The 26,832-nt window shown below is 39.6% G+C and overlaps 1 protein-coding gene across 5 annotated transcripts in view; it reads left to right on the forward strand.

Moving 5' to 3' along the window:
• Positions 1-26,832, forward strand: part of DYM (dymeclin) — a 211,596-nt gene that overhangs the window by 50,960 nt on the left and 133,804 nt on the right. The gene's annotated exons all lie outside the window — the stretch shown is intronic.

Below are 26,832 nucleotides of genomic sequence, written 5' to 3' on the forward strand. Positions count from 1 at the left end.
ATGTGAAAAGGCTTTAAAAAGTACCAGTATGTTTTCATTTTTGACCACAATCAAATGACAAAGATGCTTGACCATCCATGCTGTCTAAGAAACATTCTGGAATCTGTGAGTTAAAGGTTCAGTACCTTCTTGCTGTAGGCTGATGCGCTTCTTGTACAGTGTTAACAGATACTGTGCTCAGGTGAGACCCCACCTGCAGAGCTGCCCCAGCCCTGGGCAACAACAGCACAAGGACGTGGAGCTGCTGGAGCCAGCCCAGAGGAGGCCACGCAGCTGCTGCCAGGGCTGGAGCCCCTCTGCTCTGGAGCCAGCCTGGGAGAGCTGGGGCTGCTCCCCTGCACAAGAGAAGGCTCCAGGGAGAGCTGAGAGCCCCTGGCAGGGCCTAAAGGGGCTCCAGGAGAGCTGCCCAGGGACTGGGGACAAGGCCTGCAGGGACAGCAGCCAGGCAATGGCTTCCCAGTGCCAGAGGGCAGGCCCAGCTGGGATATTGGGAAGGAATTGCTGGCTGGGAGGGTGGGCAGGCCCTGGCACAGGGTGCCCAGAGCAGCTGGGGCTGGCCCTGGATCCCTGCAGTGTCCAAGGCCAGGCTGGACAGGGCTTGGAGAGCCATGGGATAATGGAAGTTGTCGCTGCCCATCACAGGAGGTTGGAATTGAATGAGCTTTAAGGTCCCTTTCCAACACAAACCATTCTAGGGTTTTATGATTTTGAACTTTTTGATGGTTCTCCTTCTGGATGGCAGATGCAGACTTTGTAGCATTAATGACAAAAAAGATTGGGTTTTTTTTTCACTAATATGGGATATTAAAACAACACCTACAGCTTATAACTCCATAAGAGATTTATTTTTATAATTTTGAAAATGCCTGGACTAAGCTGCTTAGGTTGTGGTGTTTAGCTGCATGATTTCTCATGAAAATGGTTGGATAGGTCAGGAAAAATGATGATCTGTTTGGTTCCATATGCACTGATGCTGTGTTGTGAAAGGTTTAAACTTGATATCTGATAATTGACAGGTGCCCTGGACAGATTGGAAGGTGAATGGGTAGGAGAAACTGAGCTGCATTTCAAGTTGGGATGAGGAACATTTATAAAGCACAACAAATTATTTGGCTTTCTATTGTTGTTTCTTAAAAACTGTTTTTCAGGTCTGCTCATGGATTGAATTCATCCAAAGCTACATTTGTTAATAAATTACATGTTACTGAATAACATGTTAACTGTTTCCCCTTCATTTTCCTGCCAGATGTCTGTGCCATGTTTTGGAGTGGGAGTATTCAGACATCAGATCACTCATTTTAACCATTGTCCATGTTCAGCAGAGCAGCGGAGTTACATTGCCTGGCGTGTGAAACTCCTTTTAATAGTTAAATTTTGTGGTTTTATTGATTGGTCGTGTGTGTAAAAATTAAAGGAATGAAAAGGCAATGCTGTGCATTGCCTGTCTGGAAATATTGATTACCTGACTCCACTTTCTAGTGTTCTGTTTTCTCCAGTAGGCTACTGGAGTACCAGTTCTGTGAAGCTGTCGTGTTATTTTGCATTTTTCTTTAAGATTTTTTATTTATTTTATTATTGGTACATTATAGATAAAACAAGGGTAGAGGAAAGGGTATCTGTGTGCTTTCTATTTAGTTCCTTGTTTCCTTTCACCTTTAGCTTCCTGCTCCTTCCCTGAAATAGATGATAGATTTTTTTTTTTTTTAGTGGATCTACAAGGAAAATCTGTATTTTAACCCATTCACCAAATAACTCCTGAAGTCTGGTAGACATTTTGACATGTACAAGCTGAAGGAGAAGTTTAATCATATGGTATGAAATACGTTCAGCATGGAATGGACTCGTGATAGGAGTGACACATTTTACACGTGGAAGTTGTGTCATGATCACATTAGTTCTAGTTCTGCAACAGTTTTGTTTTCCTTTCAATATATTTGTCAGGGGAAAAGCCTTAATTTGTGATGTCAGCCTACTCAACTACAATGCTTAAATATAAAGAATAGTTTACTTAAGGAGCCTGCGGATGAATTCTTATTTAATAATAGCACTTACTGGACAAGAATGTTGCAGAAAGTAGTACTTGTCTTGCCCATGCTAAACACCTGTCCAGAAGAAGATGGGTAATTAACTACCTTCATAAACAGGTCATTAATGCAAATAGAAAATGTCATTTTGGCTTTTGAATATACACGGTGCAAAGGAATACTGTACTTTTAGGAGATGACTGTGGTAGGTTTTGCTGGATCTCTGAGGGAAAGGAAGGAAAACAAAAATGTGTTGTGAAAGCAAAACTTTGAATAGCACCAAAACTCAGAATCAGACAAACACTTGACTCTCTTTAATCTGTAGTGAAAATATTTGTGTGCATTTCTGTGTACATTGCAGTTCAAAATTGCAGTCTTGCAGATCTGTACAGAAGCTTTCCTCCTTGGCTCAGATCATAAAACTCTGCTTTTATTTTCCTAATCAACCTTGTTTTAAATTTGGTTGTTTGCATTTTTTATTGTGCTTGGTATGCAAAGAATACATTGAATTTGCAGAATGTAAGACAAATATATTTTGAAGGATAAGAAAAGTTTCATCCCTGGAAGCGTTCAAGGCCAGGCTGGACAGGGCTTGGAGCAGCCTGGTCCAGTGGAAAGCCCATGGCAGGGGGCTGAAACAAGAGGAGCTTTAAGATCTTTTTCAACCCAAACCATTCTGTGATAAGAGGAAATACTGTGGAAATCTTGGCTATAATTAATTCTGTATTTTTGAGGTTCCACAACCTCACTGGAGCCACACACCATCTGGATGTGGCTCAGAGTATGTTTTCCCCTGAGCCTTGTGGAGTATGTTTTTAAGAGCACAAACTTGCAATATTGCCTATATAGACTGAAGTGTTTGACTCTGATTTTGAGGGTTGATTACACAAATAATTTCATTTTGACAGCTATAGTTTCTAATGAATAATTTTTGTTCAGGAGACGAAAACGTTCCTCTACTTTTAAGCATAAAAAAATCTTGGAAGTGTTTCCATCTTTCTTTTATTTCTATGGATTATAGTTATACTTCCTTGTTTTTGTAGACCCACAGAGGAGCTAAGCTCTGCACAGAATGATCTAAGATTTAATGAGGCCTTTGACTAAAATCTTTGTCTTAAACCAACAAAGACAAACCCTTAATGCGATTATACCATCGTTATTTTTTACCTAATGTTCTAGAAGACCCAGTGGTAATTGAATGTGTTCTGCCAAACTGTAGTTTCCAACACAAGTATGAGATTTTTACATAACCTGATAAATGGCTATTTTTCCTTTTGAATAAGCCATCAAAAACTTTTTCCGTCTTTCTGCGAAAGACTTCCCAGCCAAAGCAGAGCAAAGCCAAACAGATCATGTGCTTAGCAGTGTATTAGTAGAAACTATTTTCACAGTTGCAGATTTAAGTTTTATTTCCTTGTCCTGAGGCCAGTTACTATTGTTGAGTAATTTGGTACTTTCGTGATTGAGGTTTAAGTTATTGGTATGTGGTAGCTGTAGCACTGAGCATGAACATTCATTTTTGTGACAGTTGGGGTTGTTTGTCAATTTTTTTCTCTTTTAAGTGAATGGCATTTTCCAGAGTGACTCACTTTGGGGAAAGAAAAATAATATTAACAAGAAAAGAATGTGGCACCTAGGAATAGACATCCTGGTTGAAAAGAATGGATTTCCATTATTGAAGAATAAATTTCTGCATTACATGGAAATTCAATTAGTATCCTTATAGGAAAGTGTGAATTTTTGTTTGCTTCTAAGTAATTAGATTTTTATTTGGATTTTGAATATACATGAAGCCCAGAGCTGTGCTGCTGCCAGGCTTTGTCAGCTGATGTCTGGGTGATGGTGATTGTCACAGGTGAGGGGATGTGGCTCAGTGGCATGCTGCTGAAGTGACATGCTGCTTTTGTGCAGGCAGACTGGGTGAAGGGCTGGAGCAAGAGGGAAGAAATGTTACCAGCACCATAGCTGGAATGCAACTTCATTCATTTTATCTTTCATCAAATATTGGGGTTTAATGAAACTAAGCACTGTAAACATAAGTGCTGTGTAAAGTAAAGGGAAGAACTAGATGGATGAGAGGATGGAGAAGCAGGCACAGGAGCAAATCCCTTATTGCCTGAGTGTCCCATATTGTCCCCTGGTCCTTTCCATTTTCTGTTTCTGTGCTCTAAGACAAAGAATGGGGATGATGTGGGGCTGGGAAGGTGGAGTAGCTGTAGGTAGGAGGATGACTCTGACATCTCTAACCTAGGTATGACTTGGCTGGCTGACTGAAGGCTGTTGCTTGTATGTAAGTGGCTGCTGTGATGTAAGCTGATTCCTGATGCGAATGTATATCCAAGAGTTAATGGTAAAAAACTTCCTTTGTTGGACTGTTGTTAGGGGCTTGCTTAGGCCAAGTGGGGAGAGCACATTGGTGTGATAGGCTCTCACACATTATTTTCATTTAGCATGCTAAGCAAATGCTTTCATATTTGGCCTTTCTAGATCTCCTGATAGTGTTTCTTCCAGTATTTATGCCAAGCACTGACTGCTCTCTTTCCCCCTTAATTTTTGAGCATTTTGTGAGGTTTGAGGTAGACTATTACTGGTAGAAACGCTGCAGTACAATGGACAGATTTTCCTTGGCTGGGATCCAAACCCTTTATTCCTTTTGTGGATATTAATAATGACAGAGTTGAGACCTTGTCACTCTTGTGCTGAATTGGGTAGGTAATAAATTTAAAACTAGGTTTCATAAGAGAATTGTGGTCAGGAACAGGATAATATTTTATGTCTAAATGAAAAATTTCAGAATGAGTCTGACTCTGGAATAATTCCTTGTAATTGTTAAAAGACTGAATTTATTAGCATTCCAGCTAATATTTTGGATTTTTGTTCAGCAATATGAGAGTCTGTAGCTGATAAATACATAGGTCTGTACTCTGAGCCTGAACTGAGAGTTTTTATTTTCCTGTTGGTCTTAATTCACACAAAACATGTCAGGAGGGTGGCCTGAGCTGGTCTTCAAGGTTCCTTCGAACCCAAACCATTCTGTGATGTGTGTCATACAGCTAGGCTTGAACCTTTGCCTAAAGGTGGATTTATAGATTGGTTTAAGCCCTTAGAACAACCAGTTTTCAGCAGATCTGAATTAGGGCTTAAGTGAACTAGGACTTTGGAGGCAACAAACACCTCTTTCACAGCTAGTTCTTACTGTACCACCCAAGTAATGTCTACCTGAACACATTGCTCTGTGTACTGAGGTAAAAAAAAAGTGGGGAGAAAGTTAGCCAGTAGAGTAAGAGGGAAGTGAATAATTTGTTGAGAGCCATCTTCATTGTTCTTTTTCTCTGTGTTCCCAAAGAGGATCCTGTATTGCATTTATCAGGCTTGCAAACTTTTATTTTGGACTGGCAAAGCTCTTTAACACAAATTTTACTAGAGGCTGCATGTCTAAAGAGTTGTTTTTGATAAGTGCATAAGCTAGTCTTATATTATGACTCTCTAAAGGTTTTGTGTAAACATATCAGAATCTGCACGATTCTTTGGAAAGAGAGCAAATCCCCAGGACTGCTGTGAATCACAAAATCAAAGAAACACAGAGTAGCTGGTGTTGGGAGGGCCCTTAAAGTGCCACCCCTGCCATGGGCAGGGACGCCTTCCAGTGTCCCAGGCTGCTCCAAGCCCCTGTCCAATCTGGCCTTGGACACTGCAGGGATCCAGGGCCAGCCCCAGCTGCTCTGGGCACCCTGTGCCAGGGTCTCAGCACCTTCACAGGCCACAATTTCTTCCTAAGTAAAGAATTATTTTGTAGATGATGATGGCAGATTGTATCATGTAAAAGCATTCATATTCCTCTACGTGGCAAAGGATGTGTATTTATAGCTTTGCAGTGTGGTTCTGGGGTCTGGTTAAGCACAGAGACGTTGTGTGCTTGTGCAGAATCCCAGTAGCCTCAGAGGGAATCTTGAGATGAGACCCTAAACTTCCAACCTATTAGTTTTAGCAGTGGTACAAAGTGCTCCAAGGAAAGAAAGAACACTTCTTGATCATGCTCTGAATTCATAGTGATGGAAGAAACAGAAGAACATTTAATTTTTCCTAGAATACTGTGTGAACTGTGTTGGGTTTTTTACACAGTTTTGCTGAAAACAATCAGAAAACCACATAGTTAAAATACTTAGCCATTTGAAGGAGAGAGATGGTGCAACATTCCAGATGCAAACCAGGTATATCGTGTGGTACAGCACATGCAGAGCACATTGGTGTCTGGTGGGAGTTGAAATAAAATGCCCCCAAGCTTTTCCAGTTCTGAGGAAATACATTACATCTTTCAGATGAAAGAGCTAAAACCTTAGGATGTAATTTTAGAATTTCTTTATATCTAGCTATTTAAATAACATTATGAAGATCTTTTATTTCTGTGTGGTCAGCAACAAACACTTGGATCTTTTGTGTTAAGTAATGTTTCCCAGAGAAGTGTGGCAAGAGGAACAAAGTAAGTCAAAACAGTTCTACACAACTGAAAACTCAATCATTTTTGAAATACAATATTTGGAACTACACTGGATTTCTGTAGTGCCAGGGCAAGCCAGATATGATGATATTCATGAGAAATTACCTGTGCAGGAAATTTATATTTTAGAACCTCTGAAATTATAAAAGAACAACTGCTATAAAAACATGTCTGGAAAACAAAATAGTAATTGTCAGTTTTAAAAATGTAATGACTTTAACAATAAATTGCATAAAGGGTACTTGCTAGGATATGTTAGTAAACTCTTTGTGATCTTGGTGGTGGTGGTAGTTAGGCACAGAAGCTTGAATGCCTGTGACAGGTCTGATTGACAGAATTTGACAGCATACTTCTGAGACCTAGTGACTAGTCCAAAAATGATTTGTATAACTGCATGTATCTAACAAGAAACACCACCTGTACTGAGCAATGGAATAAAGATTCCTTTGGGTTGGAAAGGCTTTCCTTGGAGAAAAAGTAGTTGTAAATCTATAAGTACACTGCTAAAAACACATTTATTCTCTTCATCCAGAAGAGTTTCTCAGAAGCCATATGTCCTAGTATGAAATATATACTAAATTCTAGCAGGAGGGCTTGTTCCCAAACATCCATTCCAAACAGCTGATCAGTGGAAGTGGAACAGCTGCCTACAAGTCTTACCACCTGCAATGTCCTGGAGGAAAAAGTAAAAATAAAAATTCCCCTTCCTAGTAATCAGTTGATTGGCCTGTGGTCTCAAAGTCAGATAAATTGAAATTTCAAGTGTCTTGAACAATGATTTTGGACTTCTTGATATTAATATGAAGTTGTGTTGGCTGAAGAGACCCTTTGGGTACAGGGAATGAAGCAAAGCCACTCCTTGTCCAGCTGAACTGAGTGCTGCTTTTCCACCTAAAATGTGGAGAGCAAGACATGGACACACAGCATTTTGTTGAAACGTGTGGCTGACTTCAGAGCTTTTCACACACTAGTCCAGACTTACCACAAAGTTCTGTCGTCACTGAGGAATCTAATTTGGTGGAAATTGTGGCTATTGGAAATAAGTTCTGTCCTCAAAAGCTGTTAACTTTCTTGGAGGAGAAACAGAATGGCTGGTCTTCATGGTGAGCCAATCTGAGTGTTAGTATGTGGCTGCCCCCCTCTGGAAGCGTCCAAAACTGGGTGGGACAGGTCTTGGAGCAATCTGGTCTAGTGGCAGATATACCTGCCCATGGCAGGCTGGAACTGGGTGATCCTGAAGGTCCCTTCCAGCTCAAACCATTCTGTGATTCTGTCTGTATCTCCATACAGGAAAATAACTTCTGTAAGTTTCCTCAATGATCCAATCATTTAGCCCCAAGAAAAATGAACAGCAACAAATTTATGGTTGGACTCAACCTTAGAGATCTTTCCAGTCATAGTGATTTGATGATCTCTGAAATCTGGAGTAGTTTTTTTAAGTTGGAAAGACCACCTGATGAAGCAGAATCCTTAAAAGAGTAATGGCAAGTCTAGACAATACCAAGCAAACACATTCCCTTTCTTGACTAAATATGCCTAAATTACTACTAAGTCTGACCTTACTTGTGATTCTCCATGAACTTTCCTGTTGCCAGACATTTTGTGAAATGAATCAGATGACTGTGATGTAAAGGTTTTGAGATGACTTCTAGTCAACATCTTTAAATTGTCTTGTGACCAGGAAGTGAGAGGTGGCAAGGTGTTCTTCCATTGGCATTTCCAGAAGCAGCATTGGTCTTCCAAGGTTTCTCTCAAACAGCATCTGGAGCATCTGCTCCCAAAATCAGAAGATCTTCACACAACAAGTTCTAGTGGCAGGTCTGCTCTTTCAGCCAATCTCAGTAATAGTTTGGTGGTCATTGAGTGGAGTTTGCCAACATGCTTAAAGATAATCTGATTTAGCTATGGAGAAATCTTTACTGGGTTCAGGCTTTTTTCCTCTTCTTGGCTTCCTCTCCTTCTTTTTCAGTTCAGGGATTTTGTGTGCTGCCTTTTCTGTTAAAAGTTAAATTCAGGATAAGCTGCACAGCATCATCCTCAAGGTGCTGTTTATTGTTTCTTGATGCAGGCAGCCTGGGAGATGGACAGAAGCTATAGAGCCTCTGATTGTTGTCACTGTTTCTGGACAGGAATCACATGTAATCTAGGTTAGAGAACTGCTTGTTATGTAAAGGCTTTATGCAATTGGAAGTGCAGCATTTTACATTTTTGCAATTAAGAGAATTGTCCTGAAATAGTCTTAGCCTAGATGGAAAATGTGCTCATTAGCCATGTTCCTATTCTTGCCCAATGTTCTGTTTAATTTTTCTACAACCTTTTAACATGCTGTGGCTGCTGTCAGTGCATTTTTTTGTTATAATTGCTGTATTGGTTCAAATTGCTTATTAATGAAGATTTATATAATTTTTTCTTTTTCTGAGATATATTTGCCTTCTCTATCCTGAGTTCGAAAACACTCTGAAGCTTTGCAAAAGTTGTACTGTTTGCCAAACAAACAATTTTAAACTGCTGTAGCAGTCACAAAACAAAGTCCTGGTGACAGCACTTGGTAGAGCCGAGTGATTTAATTGCAGTATTAAAATGAACAAATGCAGGGAAAGCTATTGTGTGTGGCTGGTCTGGGTGTGTTTGCCATTTATGCTGGTGCTGCTTTATGAATAGAAAATACATTACATTTAATATGGGCTCTCATGGGACTGTGGAAGTTTACTGTATCAGTGCATCAAATGATATGAAGAAAATAAGTAGTAAACTGTTACTCTTGTCTCTTCCTCCATGGTTTTCCTGTTACCTTAGTGCACTCTGTTGACTTATAAAAGTTTTTTAGAACTGAAGGTAAACTTACTTCGAACAATGTATAGAGAATAAAATTCAGTAATTATTTTCCAGATTGGTCAACTAAAATGTTTTAAACACAATCCTATGTAGCTTGTCTAGTCAGGGTAATGATTTGTCATATAATATGTTGCTACTTGGGGAATTTCTGTCCTTGCTAAATAGAAAACGTTTAACTTTGCCATTTGGCTTCTTAGTATTTTCACTGGAAGAAGAAAAAATAAGCTTATGAGCTTTTGCAGTTAGTGTATTGGAAAATAATGTGTTCTCAATCACTCTTACAGTGTTTCTCTTCCTGTCTTTTTAATAGCATCTTTTTTTCCCTTCTGTGTTTTGCACTCTCTCTCCCCACCACAGCCACCACCAGTCTGCTGAAACTCATGGCATGCTGAAATATTTGGAGTAATTTTTTAAGTCATTCCAGCATCCTATTGGTATGTCAAGAACTGGCATATTTGCAAATTGCAGAAGTAATTTTTTAAAGGATAGAAGCTTTGTAGATGTTAGCTTCGGCATGTATGTCGAGTTCTCCAGTTAATTAATTTTAAATTAGATTTTCGCTGTGGTTTGGCACATACTTGAAACAAGCACAATGCAATTACGAAAGATGGAAAGTAAGTACTAAATAATCATTTCACCTTATGTACAAATCAATCCCTTTGTCTTGTCACTTTTTCTGCCTTAGGAGGCATGCTTTGAAAAGAAGTAATGACTATATAAATTAAAATGTATAGTTCTGTCTGGTTAATATGGGTATTGTGCTAGACAGAATTCTTCATGGAGCGTGGTGTCCGTAGTGGAGCCGTCATTGTGTCCTTTCACAAGCGTAGGAAGGGATTTTATAATCTGATACAATGCCAAATTCTTTCAACCAGATTAAAAGTGGTCCATGATCCATCAATTGCAATCACGTGTGTGGGGGGGGCTGTCTTATCATTAAAGTCCTATGGCTGTGTGAGAGGTGTGGGAGGAAATAAAAGCTTGGAATGGAATAGTTGATTTATTGTACATTTTCTTTTTCCAGTTTGTTCTGAATGTGTTTCGAGTTCTTTAATTCATGCCTTCTCAAACAAATTGATGCTGTGTTTGCTTAAAAGTATATTAAATAAGCAGTATCTTATTTTGTTTTGTTTTTTCTTTTGGGCTTGTTTCACATTATAATTAATAACTAGTTAACAAAGTCCATAGACTCTGCTTGAATGTGTAAAGCATGCTTACTCAAATTCATGCCGATTTGAGATATTTGAGTTCGAACTGGAGCTTTTACTGCTATAACTACATTGGAATATTCCTTAGTGTGGAATCAGATGTTTCTGTAATTGCTGATGCTTTCTTTAGTTACTTAAACTTGAGGGAGAGAAGTTTGGCTTACCTGTAGTTGCATCTGTGGTGAGGATTCTTAGATGTGAAATTTTCAGGGCTTCATGTGGGTGTTGATTCTTGTGGAACAATGTGAAAGTGCTGCATTTCTTAAAAAAAATCTGAATTTCCCTCTGAATCTTATCCTGATCCTTCATCTGAAGGCTGCTACTCGAAAGGCAGCCTCCTGTTGGACCTGTGATGTCTGATGCTTTAGGGGAAGGCAGGACCCAGTGTTTGGGGTCAGAAAGAATGACAAAAATCAGAGGGTCCACAAAAGTTTAGGAAGCTTTCTTAATGAATTATGCACTTGGCATGGGAATTGGTTTGTTAGTCCCTGTTCTTCGAGTAGATACACATGGTGGTGGATTTTGGATAAAGGAGTAGAGAGAAAGGGAAGAGAAAGGAGAAGGGGATTAAAGAGAGGAAAGAAGGGAAGGGAAGGGAAGGGAAGGGAAGGGAAGGGAAGGGAAGGGAAGGGAAGGGAAGGGAAGGGAAGGGAAGGGAAGGGAAGGGAAGGGAAGGGAAGGGAAGGGAAGGGAAGGGAAGGGAAGGGAAGGGAAGGGAAGGGAAGGGAAGGGAAGGGAAGGGAAGGGAAGGGTGTTTGTCCTCAAAAAGTGCTGCGCTGCCTCCATATGGCCCCTTCTTCAGCCACATCCTGGTCTTTCTCATGCATGTTCTTACCAGCAACCCTTGGCTGTTGTTCCCAACAACTGATCTTGGTTCTTGGCTGGCTCCACAGCTATCTAGCTATTGGTGTTTGGGACATACACATTAGCCCCTCACCTTGTGGGCTTCTGCAGAGCCTTCAGCTGCTGAAGGGGACCTGTTGCCAAGGGAGGACACCACAGCAGTTGCTGCTTTTGCTGGTCATGTAGCAGATCTGTTGATGGAGGGAGCAGAAAGTGTTGGGAAATGCACCCAGAGTAGTTCATTTGCCAGAGCCTGACCTTCCCAGGGTTCTCCCTGAAGGCCTCCATGGCTTGTTGGCCTCTTTGAGGAGCTGTCAGATTGTTTGGAAAAGCTTTTACTGTTGATTTTTATACCTTTAGCAGGCTGTTCCCAAGTTACTTTTGGCTCAACTCAGTCTGGTTTAACATTGAACTTGCCAAAGCTCATATATGTCTTTTTTCCCGATTCGGAAAAGACTTAATCTTTTTATATTTTTACATTTAGTAGACTTCTTTCTCCGTAGTTGAGTGATGATACTTCTTTGTCTTTTCAGGGTCTCTAACAGAGACCTCCCCTCTAAGCCCTCATGTGGTGACTTGAAGTTGTCTTGTTGCCACCTAGGAATTCATAAGCTGAACCTGTTTCCTTACCTGTTTCTTAATCTTTAGGGCAAGTGCTATCCTGAAATTGCTAACTAGGAAAGTAAATTCCACTTTGATAAGAAACTTGGAAACTGGAAGAATCTTCTGAATGTTTTATAGTTAAAGCATTTGAATTACGAATTGTGGATGTATCTATGTGGAAGACTGGTGCGTTTTTGTTTTTAGGAAAAAAATCAGATCATAGAATTGTAGAATCCTGTAAGGGCTTGAGTTGGAAGAGACCTTAAGAATCATTTTGTTCCACCCTCCTGCCATGGTCAGGGACACCTTCCACTAGACCAGGTTGCTCAGAAATCCATCCAGCCTGGTCTTGGACATTTTCAGGGATGGGGCAGCCACATCATGACCTTGGAACAAAGATTTTTTTTCTTGTCTGCAAAAGAAAGGGAAGTAGATACATGTTTCAGCAGTAGAAGGTTTCAGCAGTTTACTCTCAGCTGGAAGGTAAATCTGGATCAAATTAATTCTACCAAGAATGAGAGATGTAGATGCCACAGCATTTGACAGTTATTTGGTACTCACTGGTTCTGTGTGTGGATGTGTATGTATACAATAGAAGAGCTCTAAAATAAAATACAGACTATACAGAAAATATGGACATACTTACATGTAATAATATAAATATATATGACCCAGTGTAATGTATATATATATATTTAGTGTATTTATACAAAAATATATGATTTAGGTATCAAAATATCTAGAAACATAAAAATGAAACAGATAAGTTACATATGAGAATAAATTGTTTCATAAATCTAGGCTTTATTATATCAATATGACATTTAGTTAGGAGTCTACTGTTATACTGTTTACTATTACAGTTATACTGTTTGTGTGATAATTTGTAAGATTCCTACTTAAACAATTTGAAGTGGCTTTATACAGCATATACAAATATGACAGATGTAATTACATTAAAGCAAATGTATATGTAGAAATGTAGATAATACAAAATATAAAAATATTCTGAGGAAAAAACTGGTTTGGCTTGCATAATTTCAAGTTTGGCATCAGGTTTATCCATCTAATTCACTGCTGGCTTCTAATTTCAGCCTCAATAGTTTACACTTATTGAACTGCTTCTCTCAGCAATTGTCATTCTGAGAGGATCTGTCAAGTGAAGATCTGTCTTTTTATATATCTGTACAATTATATCTGTATAATTGAATATGTTCTATATATCTGTATCATTAGCTAGTTTTATGTAAATATACAATGAGTGTGCAATCAGTCCCAGTGTGTATATAATCTGCTCTGACTCTCTTCAGTGGGTCAGAGATCTCTTAGGAAATTGGGACATCAGCTCAGGAACAACGCACATTCAGGCCAAGGGCATCAGGATGTAAAGGCCCTTATTAAGTAGAAAATTCTCATTTTTATAGATAGGGGAAAAAGAGGAAATAACATGCTTGAAGCTTGGCTAAAATTGCACAATCAGTTGACATTGCAGCTGGGAATAAAATTCCAATGTCCTGATCTTTATCCTCGTGTTTTAACTGCTGGGCCTTGCTTCAAGGTTAATAAAACATGCTGTTTTCATGTGATAATGTGCTTAGGATTCCCACTTACCAAACAATTTCAGGTGATTTTATAAGATGTAAATACAGCACATAGGTGTTTCTCATTGTCTTATCTTGCTAATTGTAATTGTTTTGCAAAAGGCCTGCTCACAAGGCCCTGCTGTTAGCTCGTGCAAAACAGTTTGGTGGAATTTGTGATTTTCCATAAAGTTTACTGAGTAATTTTTGTGGTAATGTGGAGTGAGTTTCATCCTGGAGGAGAGAAGAGAGCTGAGAGCCCCTGGCAGGGCCTAAAGGGGCTCCAGGAGAGCTGCCCAGGGACTGGGGACAAGGCCTGCAGGGACAGCAGCCAGGCAATGGCTTCCCAGTGCCAGAGGGCAGGCCCAGCTGGGATATTGGGAAGGAATTGCTGGCTGGGAGGGTGGGCAGGCCCTGGCACAGGGTGCCCAGAGCAGCTGGGGCTGGCCCTGGATCCCTGCAGTGTCCAAGGCCAGGCTGGACAGGGCTTGGAGCAGCCTGGGACACTGGAAGGTGTCCCTGCCCATGGCAGGCAGGGTTTTGGAATGAGATGATCTTGAAGGTCCCTTTCCACCCAAATCATTGTGTGATTTTCTGAACATTTGGGATAGCAGAAATGTTTTATACAAAAATATTACCGTATTAAAATTGTCTACTCAAAACCTGGTAGCCTAAAAAGGATGTGTCTTCACAGGGGGCAGCTGCTGCTGATGGAGGCTCACAAAGCTTGTCTACATCGTAGGGCTTGCCTGGGGTACCTTGGGATTGCCATGTAGCTTCCACACAAGTGAGATCTACGTGGAGATCTGAAGGTGGCGGTACCAGGTGTCACCCTTGTGGGCAATTGTGTTGCTTAACTTGGCTTTTTTAACTCCTTGATTGATCTCATGCAGAATGAGAATTGCTTTGTACGTTATATTAAAAATGTACATTAACTCCTCTTTCTCAGGCATGGGCATAGCCCGTGTTGTAGGTGGTGGCAGAGAGGCAGGCATGGTTTATCCTCACTGTTTCCTAACTCTGGTCCCAGAGAGCAAACTTCTTTTCCCTTTATGGCTTGAAACTATTACAAAATGCTTAGGAACAGGAAAAGCCCAGAGGAATCCCTTGTCCTATGGTAAAAACATCTTTGGGTACTGAAGATGAAATATTATGGAACTGAATGTGTATGCTAGAGAAAAAATAAAGTGCCTCTAAATATATTTTTTTCATATAAATGCAAATCTTTATGCAATTCATTCCATAAATTGGAAAATCAGTATTTAGAATGAACACTTTCTCAATACTATATATGTAATTTTAGTCTTTAATAGTAAAGTTGATGAGTGTTAGCACATGTTTCTGTATAATTTCAATGTTAACTATCAGTTTTTGCTGGGAAAAAATAGGCACACAGAGTCAGTAATACTTAGTCAGCCTTTTTCTCCCCCCATAGTGTTCTGTTTTTGTAGTCAGTAAATTTGACACACCAAAACCTTTCCCTACACCATTCCATTCCCTCCACACTGGCCATTGACCCAAAAAGAGAGGGAATTCAGTGTTGGATCCATGAGAGGGCTTCAAACAGTGTTCCGTGAGTTGCAGCCCTGTTTTGTTGGTGTGGCTCCAGCCGTGGTGTCTGGTGACAGAAACGTGTTCCTGTCTGATGCCGCTGGAGTTGATGTCAGTGCCGAGAGCGGAGCCAAAGGGCAGGTGCTGACATAAAACAGCTCGTCAGCCTTGGCAGGAGCTCACGCCCCGCTCTGAGAGGGAGCAGGGACACTGGGTTCTTTCAGCTGAGGAGGCATTTTCTGCTAGTCAAGATAATGAAAAGTTTTGCCTGTGGCATGCTTGTTCTGGGGGTAGGACTTCATTCCTCAGCACTGCTGCTTTCCTCAATGCTTCATCATTAAAACTGCCACTTTAATAATGTTCATATGGCTGGAGCTGGTATTGATGCTTCAAGATAAGCTTATAGAGCACTTTCTGTAGTGAAATCCAATTTTAAATGCTCATAATTTTTTTTCAGACTTCAGTTGTTTGTCATGAAACTTTTCATGCTGAGTATCTTCCTTAGGCTTTTTTTTAGATTTTTTTTCTTTTTTTTTTTTTTTTTTTAAATCTTTTGGCACTGCTTTAATTGAAAACAGTTCTTCTGTTTCTGAGAATGAGGTTAGGGAAAAATGTTACTTAACCAATGCTGAATTCTTACATCTGTTTTATTGAGGAGTTTTAGAGCCTTCATGCCTTGGAAAAGGCTCTTGAGATTTGGGAAGCGGGACTTAGGGGAGTGAAGCTATGGATAGAGATGGGCCATTTACAATCCCTCTTAAAGTTTACTAAATCTGGCCAAGTTGCAAGGTCCCAAAACTTTCAGTTTGCATACATTGAGCAGAAACTTGTTGAAAAACTGGCAGTAAAATTGTCTGAATGTTTGAGTTTTTCATGAAGTGTGTTCCACAGAGTGTCATGCCAGTTAGGCTCGAGATGCAGCACCCCTCGTGAGGTCCATGAGCCTCTTCCAGGGTCTAGGGGGGACCTTCCCTGCTTCATGCAGTTGCTGGTGGACCAGGTTTCGAGTAAGAGAATTAACACTTAGAGTTTTCTTTGTCCTTGGAGTGGCAGGTAGTGTAGAGGAAGAAGTTACCTCACACAAACAAAATGTTCCTCTTAAAGGAAAAGTAGGGACATGCTGGGTTAAAAAATAGCATGCCCATTGCTCTGCGGAGATGTGGCAGGCCTCCAAGAAGCGTGAGCATGTCTTCTCAGGAATAAGAGCGGCAGACAGAGTATTCCTAAGCTGTGTAACTGAGTTTTTCATCTGTGCTTACATTAGGAGTTCTATTTAATTGTTTTTGAATTCTCTCATGAAGGCTGATAGAGAAGCTGTCTGGAATTGCTGCAGATACCAGTGGTGAGGTGCTTCACAAATTTGGAGGAGTAAAACTTAGGTCTAGGAGGGAAGCAGCAAGTCTTTGCTGACTTTGCTGTGCTAGCTATTCCTTGTTCCTCTCATGCTGAAAGAAACAGGTGAATTGAGTGCCTGCAGTCGCAACAAGCCAACAGGAACAGTGTGCTAAACTCACTAGCTGATATAAAAATCTCAAACAGCTCAGGAAAAGTAATTTCTTGGATGTCTTGACCTGCCTAGCAACTTTACAGGTCACTTCTTTCATTGGTTATTTGGATTTCTTCTTCCCCCTTCCCTACTATGTGTGAGGATGAAATCTTCCTGAGGGTCCTACATCAAAAGCATTAGTTAATATCGATACCCTGATTAGCACAATTTAAAAACAATACTGCCAAGATGGTTGTTTTGTAACATGTTTCTGTGTTTGTTTCTGCCTCATATTTTGCCTGATAGAGTCAATAGAAGAGATTACTGGAAGTTCTACAATTGGTTGAATCACACTCATTCAGTGTGCTCCCTTGCATTCTAACAAGAACAATAAAGTACGGGATGGTACCCTGGGCAAAAGTCAGAGGACTTTTTTCTATTTAAAACAAAAAACAAACAAACAAAAACATTTTAAAATAAAAACCTGAAAAAAACCCCTCCAAGAACTAACCTTCTCTCCACCAAACCCCACCATTCAACAACTCCTTTTTCATGTCTCTATGTGAACTTGTTGTTGGCGTGATGTTTGCTGTTCCAAGGTTGATAGATGACTGAGTCAGACAATTCCTCTAAAATTAAATCCAACACTGGGTGGATTTGCAGTTTTTCCCACATTTCTCATTTGTTTTCCTCTCTCTCACTCTCTTCAAGCTTGCATTTAGTTTCCTGGGTTCCAAGTAGTCATAATACTGTGGTATTGTGCTCTTGTATAATACCATAAAACCTTTATTTATTTTTTCTAGATATTGTGGTCACATTTGCAGCTTCAGTTATACTGGACAGTCTTCAAATGTGCCGCAGGAATATTGTTCCATCTCAGAAATTGTATCACTTCTGTCCAAAGGAGTTGAAATAGGTATTGCCAGCAACAGGCCAGGAGTTGGGCTAATAAAAATATGAAGATTCCTTTCTTAAGATGTTCCTCTCCTATAGTTATTTTTAATACATTTCTAAAAGTGAATTAGTGGTTTATTAGAGTTATTCCCAGGCTTATTTGGCCTTTGATTCAAAAGTATGTTATATAATTTTCTTTACTTAATTCTTCAAGGTATGTCTACTACTCATGTTCCAATTACATATAATAAAAATGTCATCAGGGATTTCCAGCTAACAAAGCTATTCTGTGCTTCAGCATCTCTGGGCCAGTAAGAGATGTAGACCCCATCTGGAAGTGTTAAATTTATCATTTATCATGGAATCATCACGTTTGGGAAAGACCTCGAAGATCATCAAGTCCAACTGTTAATAATATATATGTATGTGTGTGTATATTATTTTACTGAGTTTACACGTATTGACTTTGTTTTTGAACATTTTTTTTAGTTTTTCAGATTAAATACTTTTTTAGGGTGTCTTTATGCATTTCTGATTCCCCTGTGCTGAAGAGCTTTTATGAGGATGCAAGTGTGCAGCTGAGTTTCATGATCTTGGGAGAAAATGATTGTCTCCTTATTTTAAAGTTCAAAAAACCCCAAAGCGTAATAGTGATGGGGAAGATGGGGTTCCTGCCCTGAGGAAAGCTTGGATGACTTTGGATTTCGCAGTAAAGATCTCCTGAGATGAACAAAGATGAATGGTTTAAAATGAAATAAACAGTTTTTGTAGTGAAATGAAAGATACGCTTATTTATCAATCTATGCAATTTACTGTTTGCAATCTTTTTCAGTTCCATGACATTTGAAAGGTTGTGCAAAGTATTGGAGCTGGGATTAATTGCAGGAAGCAAACTGGAAAAGACTTTAAAAGAAAGGGAAGAAAAATGTGTGTATGTAATTTGGCTGGGCAACAAAGGAGGCCTGACTATGTCTTTTATTTAAGTGCTGTAAACACTGAACTGGGGCAGAAATGTTTTATGGTATTACATAGAACCACTTAAAGGAATAAGTAGATGAAGCTGAACAAAGTAATGTTTAGCTGAGTATTAGGAAAAAAAACCTTAACATTGAGGATTATTAGATTATGGAACATGCTTCCCAAAGGACGTGGTTCAAGCTCCATTACTAGTCCCTTAAAATTAGACTGGATGGAATAACAAGCTGTATTGGAGGGAACAGTGTTGCATAGATAGGGAATGGATACAGTAACCTAATGCATCTTTGCATTTCACTTGCTTCCATGATTCATTTCCTGAAGAGCTGCTTCCAGGGTGTGTTAATGACATCACGGCCCCGGGCACCTCAGACTCATCAGTGCTTCTCTGGCTTTGGAGGGTTTATGTGGAGATTTCCTGGGCTGTCTTTTCCCCAGTGGCTCCTCCACCCCAGCCATTCCCTGCGGCTTTCCTGTCCTGCTGCAGCACTAGGAGCAGCAGTGACATCAAAAAGTCAAGAGCCTGGGATGTATTTGAAGTGTGTGGGTACACAGAGACATGAGCTTGGCTGTTCTGGAGGGGCTGTGACCAGGAGTGGGGCAGGCAGGGAGCTGGTGTTGCAGAGCTTGGCTCCACAGAAACAACTACCTTCTGCTGTTCTTGGCAGGGAGGATGAAATACTGGTCTCCTTTACAATAGTGTTATTAGGTGTGAAAACCCTCAAACAATTAAGTCATACTCAGTCATGTATTTCAATGAGCCAGTTGAAATCTATGAAATATAGAGCAGTTGTTCTGTTGCAGTGATTTGTTGAGAAGAAAATAACTTGGTTTTTAAATCTCTTCTATAATTCTTTTTAACATTTAAAGAAGTAATCTAAAACATGCACTTAATCTTTCTATAGCATTTCAGTCACTTTCCTGTAGTATTTAGGAATTAAATACTTAAAATATAGTAGTAAAACAGATGAAATATAACACAGCACCTGAAATAAAGCCATGGCAATCATCTGTGTAAATTGTGTGGCTTTGACCTTGCACTAAGGACTGAGTGGTAGTTCGATAGGATTTTAAGCCTGAATATGCAGTTCCAAGTGATCACACGTTTACTTTGATACGCATCATCTGCCATTCCTGTGTTCCAGACAAGAAATGGAGTAAAGATGGACTGATACATAGCTGTAGTCTCAAAATGCTTTTAAATTTCGTGTCTCCCACACGTGAATTCTTGCTGCAGCCTGTTGATTACTTAGAAAGCAGCTAGCCTACTCGTATTTAAAATACAAATTTATTTTGCTATACTGTGTGACATCCAGAAACCATTTATAGCTGTTTGTAGAAATTCTCCTATGTCCCAAGCTAGTCTGGGTTAATCCTGTTAGTCCAGTGCTGGACAATGAAGACCATAAAAAATATTGATGAAAATTTAAAATTTTTAGTTTTGCTATGTATATTACCATGCCAGGTGAAATGATGCAAAAACCTATCATTTATGAGAACTTGTGTCAGTTGAAAAAGGTATTGCAATTAAAAAGTGACTGCAAACAAGAAGTTACTGTATTTAGGACAGCCATTTTTGTGCCTCTGAGTTTTTACAATTTTTCTAGAAAGCCTGCAGTCACCAGATTGACTTTTTCAGTCACAGGTTGTAGTTTGTGTGTACGTCAGTGTGTTTATGCTACAGATGAGTTTAATGTTGCTCAGGAGTGGAATATTTAACACACAGGTTCATAAACCATGTAAAAATGATTCCATATTTCCTATACTTCAGCTTTGCTAGTTTCCTTCTGCAATGAATCCTCCCAAATCTTGCAGTGGGACTTCCCTAAAATTAATGTAGCTGCTGTTTTTATAGTCAAGTTTTATAGCAAGTGTACCCTGGGTTCCTCACAATTTGGGTTTAAGTTCCTTTACTAAAGATCTGAGATGCTGAAGATGTGCTTTATAAAGTATAAAATACCCCTGATACAGCAGTTGCCTCAGTGATCCCTGTTCATGATTCCATGGACCTCTTTCTCCTCTCCCATTCATTATCACATAACATCCCTGTGGCAACTTGAGAAATTACTTGCATGGAAAAGTAATCATAGGAAAGTATTTATGTATTTTTAGCTTTCTTCTAACACAATGTAGCAGCTGGAAACAAGGACAAGAGCCAGCACAACGTGAACTGCCAGCTCTCCATGGGCCACCAGAAAGTGTTCTTCAGACCACAGTGTGAGAACTATTGAATTGACTTAAGAAATGTGACACACATAATAAGCGTTAAAAAAACAACACTCAAGTTCCCAGTGCTGCTGCTTGAGTGTAATAAGAATTAAACAGTAATTGTAATGTTTTTTAATAATATGTTATTTACTGGTTTTGGTGGAGGAACTACATGATGGTATCAATTAGATGTAATGAAAATCACTTTTGCTTCAATTCTTCATCATCTCTATTTAGTGATGCCTTGGATGCTGTTACAGTATTGAACCATCTTCTGGATGCTGAAAGTTTCAGAAATAGGAAAGCAGAATGTGGAGCTAGGACTTGGATGTATTACTAACCATAAGTTAGATCTGTTCTGTTTTGGGCTTTTTTCGTTGTGGTTCAGTTTTCTTTCTGATATTTAACACTGGCTTTGCCAGCTTCTGTAGCCTCATCTATTTGTGTTCTTTCCATTTTTGCAAGAAGGGAGCAGGATTTTGGAAATGTTGTTTTGGAAATGTCAAAATGACAGGGGGAGATCAAGAGACCTTTTGAAGATCTTCATGTCTACTCAGACTCTTATTTTGTCCTATTCAGTCTCTAAAGCAGCCTGGGGCAGCACCTCAAGTTGGTGCCCTCAGCAAAATATTTTCAAAAGTAATAAAAAACTCATTAGGAGGATGCTAAATATGTTTGAGAGGATGTGGGTTACATGATGGGGAATGAGGGAAGGATCTGCCCTTTTACCCATGAGGAGAGACAGGACCATACTCAAAAAGGCTTTGGCAGTATTAATTGCAATTTAATGCCTGTATTTAAACACAATGAAAGATGTTCAAAGGAAAGGTTGAAGTTCAGTGATTACTTTAATTGAATTTTTGAGCTACTATTTATTAGATTAAAAAACCCCCAAACAATAATAATTTCCTAGAAAGAAACTTGGAAATAAGTAACGCTAATTTCCTCAACATTAATTTAATGCTCTGTCCAGCATGAGAAGTCAGTGAGTTTGTCTTTTTAGCCTTGACACTGAAGGTTGAAAGGTGAATAATATGTTTTGCAGAAGAATTACAGCTAGTTTAATAACTAATCCAGGAGAGCTCAAAAATCAATTATAGCTCACAGTTGGTTGATCTTCTGACTTAAAATAATGGTAGACAATGTTAGAAGTTGACTCTAAGATGCAGTGCTTTATATGAGTGTAATGGGTTTTTAGAGTACCTTCTGTGCTCTCGGTTTCAAAATGTCTTCAAAGTCAAACTTTTAAAATTCTTCTTATTACTGTGAAACTATAAATAAGCACATTTAAACTTTTTTGAAGTAGGTACAAATATGAACCTTATTTGTATCTCATTGTGTAACAGAGGCCAGGCATTAGGCAGAGATTTCTGCAGAGTTGTATTTGCATCAAGCAACAGTCAGGTGAAAGAAAGCTCTGTTTTGATGATTGTGTCATAACTTCATTTGGCCATTAAGTGTTGTTTCACAGACTGTCAAACTAGATTAAAGTCCTGGGTTTATTTTCATGGCTGTAAACTGTGTTTCCAGCCATCTTACAGAATAATCTCAGCTTCTCTGTTGCAAAATAACATTGCTCTTATGACCTGCTTTTCTTGCTCTGCCTTACATAGAGTTGTATGAACAGGGGAGAAAAATCTGTGGTGGCTAGTTGGGTGTAAGCGAAGGGCAAAAATGAATCTGTTAATCTGGTTTTTAAGATAAAAGCAGGCAGTTCCTTATTAAAGTATTCAAGTATTTCCCAGAAAGAATTGGCAGAATTTTACAGTTCTCCAATTAACAAAACTTCTAGCAGTGTGGTTCCATGTGGGACTGAGTCAAGAAATAAAATTTTATCAGTGAATCCCAGAGCTGGTCGGGCTGGAAGGACCCACAGTGGGACATCTGACCCCACTTCCCTGCTCCAGCCGGGCCATCCCAGAGCACAGGGCACAGGATTGTGCCCAGAAGGGTCTGGAATACCCCGGTGAGGGAGATTCCTCCCCTCTCTGGTCTCTGCTCAGGGCAGAGGTTGTTCTTCCTGTGCAGGGGCAGTTCCTGGGCTCAGTCCCTGCCCATCGCTCTGGTGCTGTTGCTGGGCTCTGCTCTGACCTCCCTGCACCCAGGGACACCCAGGGACACCCAGAGACATCCAGGGACACCCAGAGACACCCAGGGACACCCAGGGCTGAGGCCCCTCTCAGTTGGGGTTCTTCTCAAGGCTGAGCAGCCCCAGCTCCCTCAGCCTTTCCTGGACACAGAAATGCTCCAGGCACTTCAGTATATGTGTCACTCTCCACTGGACCCCCTCCGGGAGCTCCATGTCTCTCTTGTACTGGAGAGCCCAGAGCTGGACACAGTTAGAAGTGATGGACAAATATTAGAGATACTCAATTGAAAGTATTCTGCAGAAAACAGTAAACTGTATAAATGAAATACATGATGCAAATATCTCAATGTTTGTCTTGTTTTCAGCTTGGATAGAGTTGCAGTGCTGGGTAATGTTAATATCACCCTGACATTTTAGTTGTTGCTAAATCACGCTTATGCTGAGTCAAGGACTTGTCACCTTCTTATAATCTAGGAAGAAATTCCTGGCTGTGAGGGTGGGCAGGCCCCAGCACAGGTTTCTCAGAGAAGCTGTGGCTGCCCCTGGATCCCTGGAAGTGTCCCAGACCAGGCTGGACAGGGCTTGGAGCAACCTGGGATGGTGGAAGGTGTCCCTGCCCATGGCAGGGGTTAGAATGGGATAAGCTTCAAGTTTTCTTAAGGCACAAAGAGCTGGAAGGGGACACATTCGGAAGAGCTGACCCAACTGGTTGAAGGGATATTCCATATCCTGTCATGCTGAGCAATAAAACTGGGGGGTGTTGCCCAGGGGTGGGTGGACACTGCTTCATGGTCTGCAGCAGGTGGTGAGCAACTGCACTGTGCATCACTTCCTCTGTATATTCTTTTATCATCATTATTATAATCATCATTTTCCCTTCTTTTTCAGTCCTATTGAATTGCCTTCCTCTCAACCCATGAATATTGTGTTTTCTCTCAGTTCTCTTCCCCATCTGGTGAGAGAGAAGAGACTGATTGGCTGTGTGCTGTTAAACTACAACAATGTTGAAGTGACTGTTTTAGGGTTGTGGATTGTTGACTTCATCAGGTTTATAACTGGGACCAGAAAGGTAGTATTTGGTACTTCAGAGCCTTTTCAAGATTTTATAAATCTTCAGAAGCAGTTTGCCTCATGATGCTATTTCAGGTAATCTGTTCTTCCCTCCTTTTCACAGTTTAGTGGTTCAGTTTTGAGAAACCTAGCTGATCTTTACCACCTCGCAGATGTAGAAAGCTTAACAAAAACGTCTGGAATTTGTATTTATCTTGTGATGTATAAAAAAATGACAAGAGGACAGAAGTAAAATAAAAAAAAACTCAAAATGAAAGAAATCCAATCTATATATTGAAACATTTAGTCAAATTTCTCTTCATGCCTGTAATGATGGCAGGCAGAACTAGTACTGTTGCAGCCATCTATGGCTATCCTGTTGGCTTTTACAGGAGTTTTCATGGAATCATGGATGATTTGGGTTGGAAGGGATTTCAAAGCTCATCTTCTAACCCCTGCCATGGGTGGGGACACCTTCCATTATCCCAGGTTCTCCAAGGCCTGTCCAACATGGCCTTCATCCCTTTTAAACATGGAATTTTCTTCCTTTTATTCTGCGGTTTTTTTTTTCCTGTGATGTTCTGAAGAAGCAGAATCTAAAATATTATTCTGTCCACACTGTATCAGTGTCTATTTTTCTTCAGAATCTGAAAAGAATATATTAAGGAAAGTTCTAAGGGAGTGTGGCATAAGTTACTTTGTTTTAGTTACTTTTGTTACTGTGTTAAAGAAGTTAAATATAGTCTTTTAATTTTGAAATATGCATAAATATAAAATTAGGTTTAACAAAGTAGTATTTCAGATATTGTGAAAATACTGCTACATACAGCTAGAAACTTCCTGTCCCACTGTCCTCCCAGGCTCTTTACCTATTTTTAAAATTTTTTTAAATTTTTATCTAGCATTTTAAGCTGCTGTTCATGATCAGAAACAATATTTTCCTTTAAAATGGTTTTAATTTGAGTGTGTTGGAAGCGTCAGCCAATACTTAGCACCTAATGTGACAGTGCCCTTGTAACAGAAATGAATGTTATGAACCTGTTACTTGGGATTGGTTTTCTGAAGGACTTGTCAATACACGAGAGAACTTCAGGTGGTTACTTAGGCCACATATTAATGTGCAGATTTCTATCAGACATAGTGACCTCATTCTCCTGGATGGAAAATTCAGATTAATAATAGGTGTTTTTGCCATATCTCTCTTTTCCTAAGTATTGAGGAAAGACAGAGTAATGGCAGATGGCAGCCACAGAAGGATGGGGTGGTAAAAAATTAAAAACAAGAACTACATTAAAGTTTAAAAATGAGAATTTTTATTTATTTAATATGTATTACATATTAATTAATATTAATTTTAATTTACTTTATATATTATATATTATATATTATCATTTTACATGTGATAAATGTTCAGTTGTTTCAGGGTTTCAGAAATAGCTTCTTTGCATGTTAGCTCTCCGGTTAACTCATGTGAGCTTAAAAACTTCATGGTCAGCATGATTCATTCTGATAAGAACAGTGGATGAAAAATATGGTGATAAAGGGTTATTAATGTAACATGAAAGTTTTGCTAAGAAGGCTGCAATTATAGTACTTTTTATTATAAGAACTCTCTCAAGCTGCTTAACACTGAGTGGCATTAGTTGCCTTGCCCATGACATGGCAGTAATTGCCCTGCAATTGTCCTAATGAGGGGGCATTGTTTTTTTACATAAGCTGACTGTATAATTACATTAGAAGAAAAATAGTCATTGAGTGGCTTGAAATTTTGTAGGGCTAAGAGTAGTTGAAATTATTTTAATTGGTTATGCTTTAATGTTTTGCATTCAAATGGCTTACAGGTTTTTATCATTTGCACCTTGAGTCTTGCGGACTAGAAGATTGAAAAATAAACTTTTCTTAGTTTTTCTGTTTTCTTTAAGAAGGTGTGTTGTAATCAATTTTTCATTTAGGCATTAATTAAAAGAGAAAATAAGGATGTACCTTTTTTAAAGTAGAACTTACTATTTTTTTTTCCTGTATAACTCAAAGCTTTGACCTTTCAAATTAACAATTTGATGAAATGCTTAGTCTCTGCCATAAAATTTCAAGATGCACTAAAAAATATGAACTGCTAGGCAAGCATTTGGGGATGAATCTAATACTGTTGGGAGGGGCTGCTCCTTATCCCCTGGGAATGAATGTATCAAGAGCCCAGATGTGATAACCATAGAGGTTTTGTCCTTTCCTCTGACTTTGTGCTCCAATAATGCTGAGTCTGCAGCATCCCTGTTTCAGTTTTGGTGCTTTTCTCAGTTTTTTTCCAATGCTGTAGTGCAGTCCCATGAGCAGTGGCAAGGGTATAAGGACGAATGGACTTGCTGGAGAGGGATGAGGGGAGTCCTTTAATCCTTCTCTGATGCTCCTTCTTCCTACTTCTAATTAGTATTTAATAAGTAATTTGTGTATGTAGCTGGTCATCTAGTTTCACCAACTCTGTAATTAGGAACAGGAATTTCAAATGCAGTAGTTTGGTATTGGAGTTAATTCTTGTTAGTGCTGTAAGTGTGAAAATTTCTCTGCATTTGAGGTCAAATCATCGAAGTTTAGGTAGTGTGATGAAAGTTTTTTCAAGCAGCCTTCAGGGACATTACATTGGCTTTATACCTTATGGGTTACTATTGGAGCTGTACATGCACAATGTACGATTGTGGAATCACAGAATGTTTTGGCTGGAAGGACCTTAAAGACCACCCAGTTCCACCCCCTGCCATGGGCAGGGACACCTTCCACTATCTCAGATTGCTCCAGGCCCTGTCCAACCTGGCCTTGGCCACTTCCAGGGATCCAGGGGCAGCTGCAGCTTCTCTGGACACCCTGTGCCAGGGCTTGCTCACCCTCCCCGGGAAGGATTTTGTTCCAATATCTAATCTAAACCCACTGTCTAAAATAGCCTTGTTTATTAAAATACGACCAAAATATGACCAAACCTGTTATTTGTTATTTTTT

This window comes from Poecile atricapillus, chromosome Z (assembly GCF_030490865.1).
Source record: "Poecile atricapillus isolate bPoeAtr1 chromosome Z, bPoeAtr1.hap1, whole genome shotgun sequence".
Taxonomy (NCBI): Eukaryota; Metazoa; Chordata; class Aves; order Passeriformes; family Paridae; genus Poecile; species Poecile atricapillus.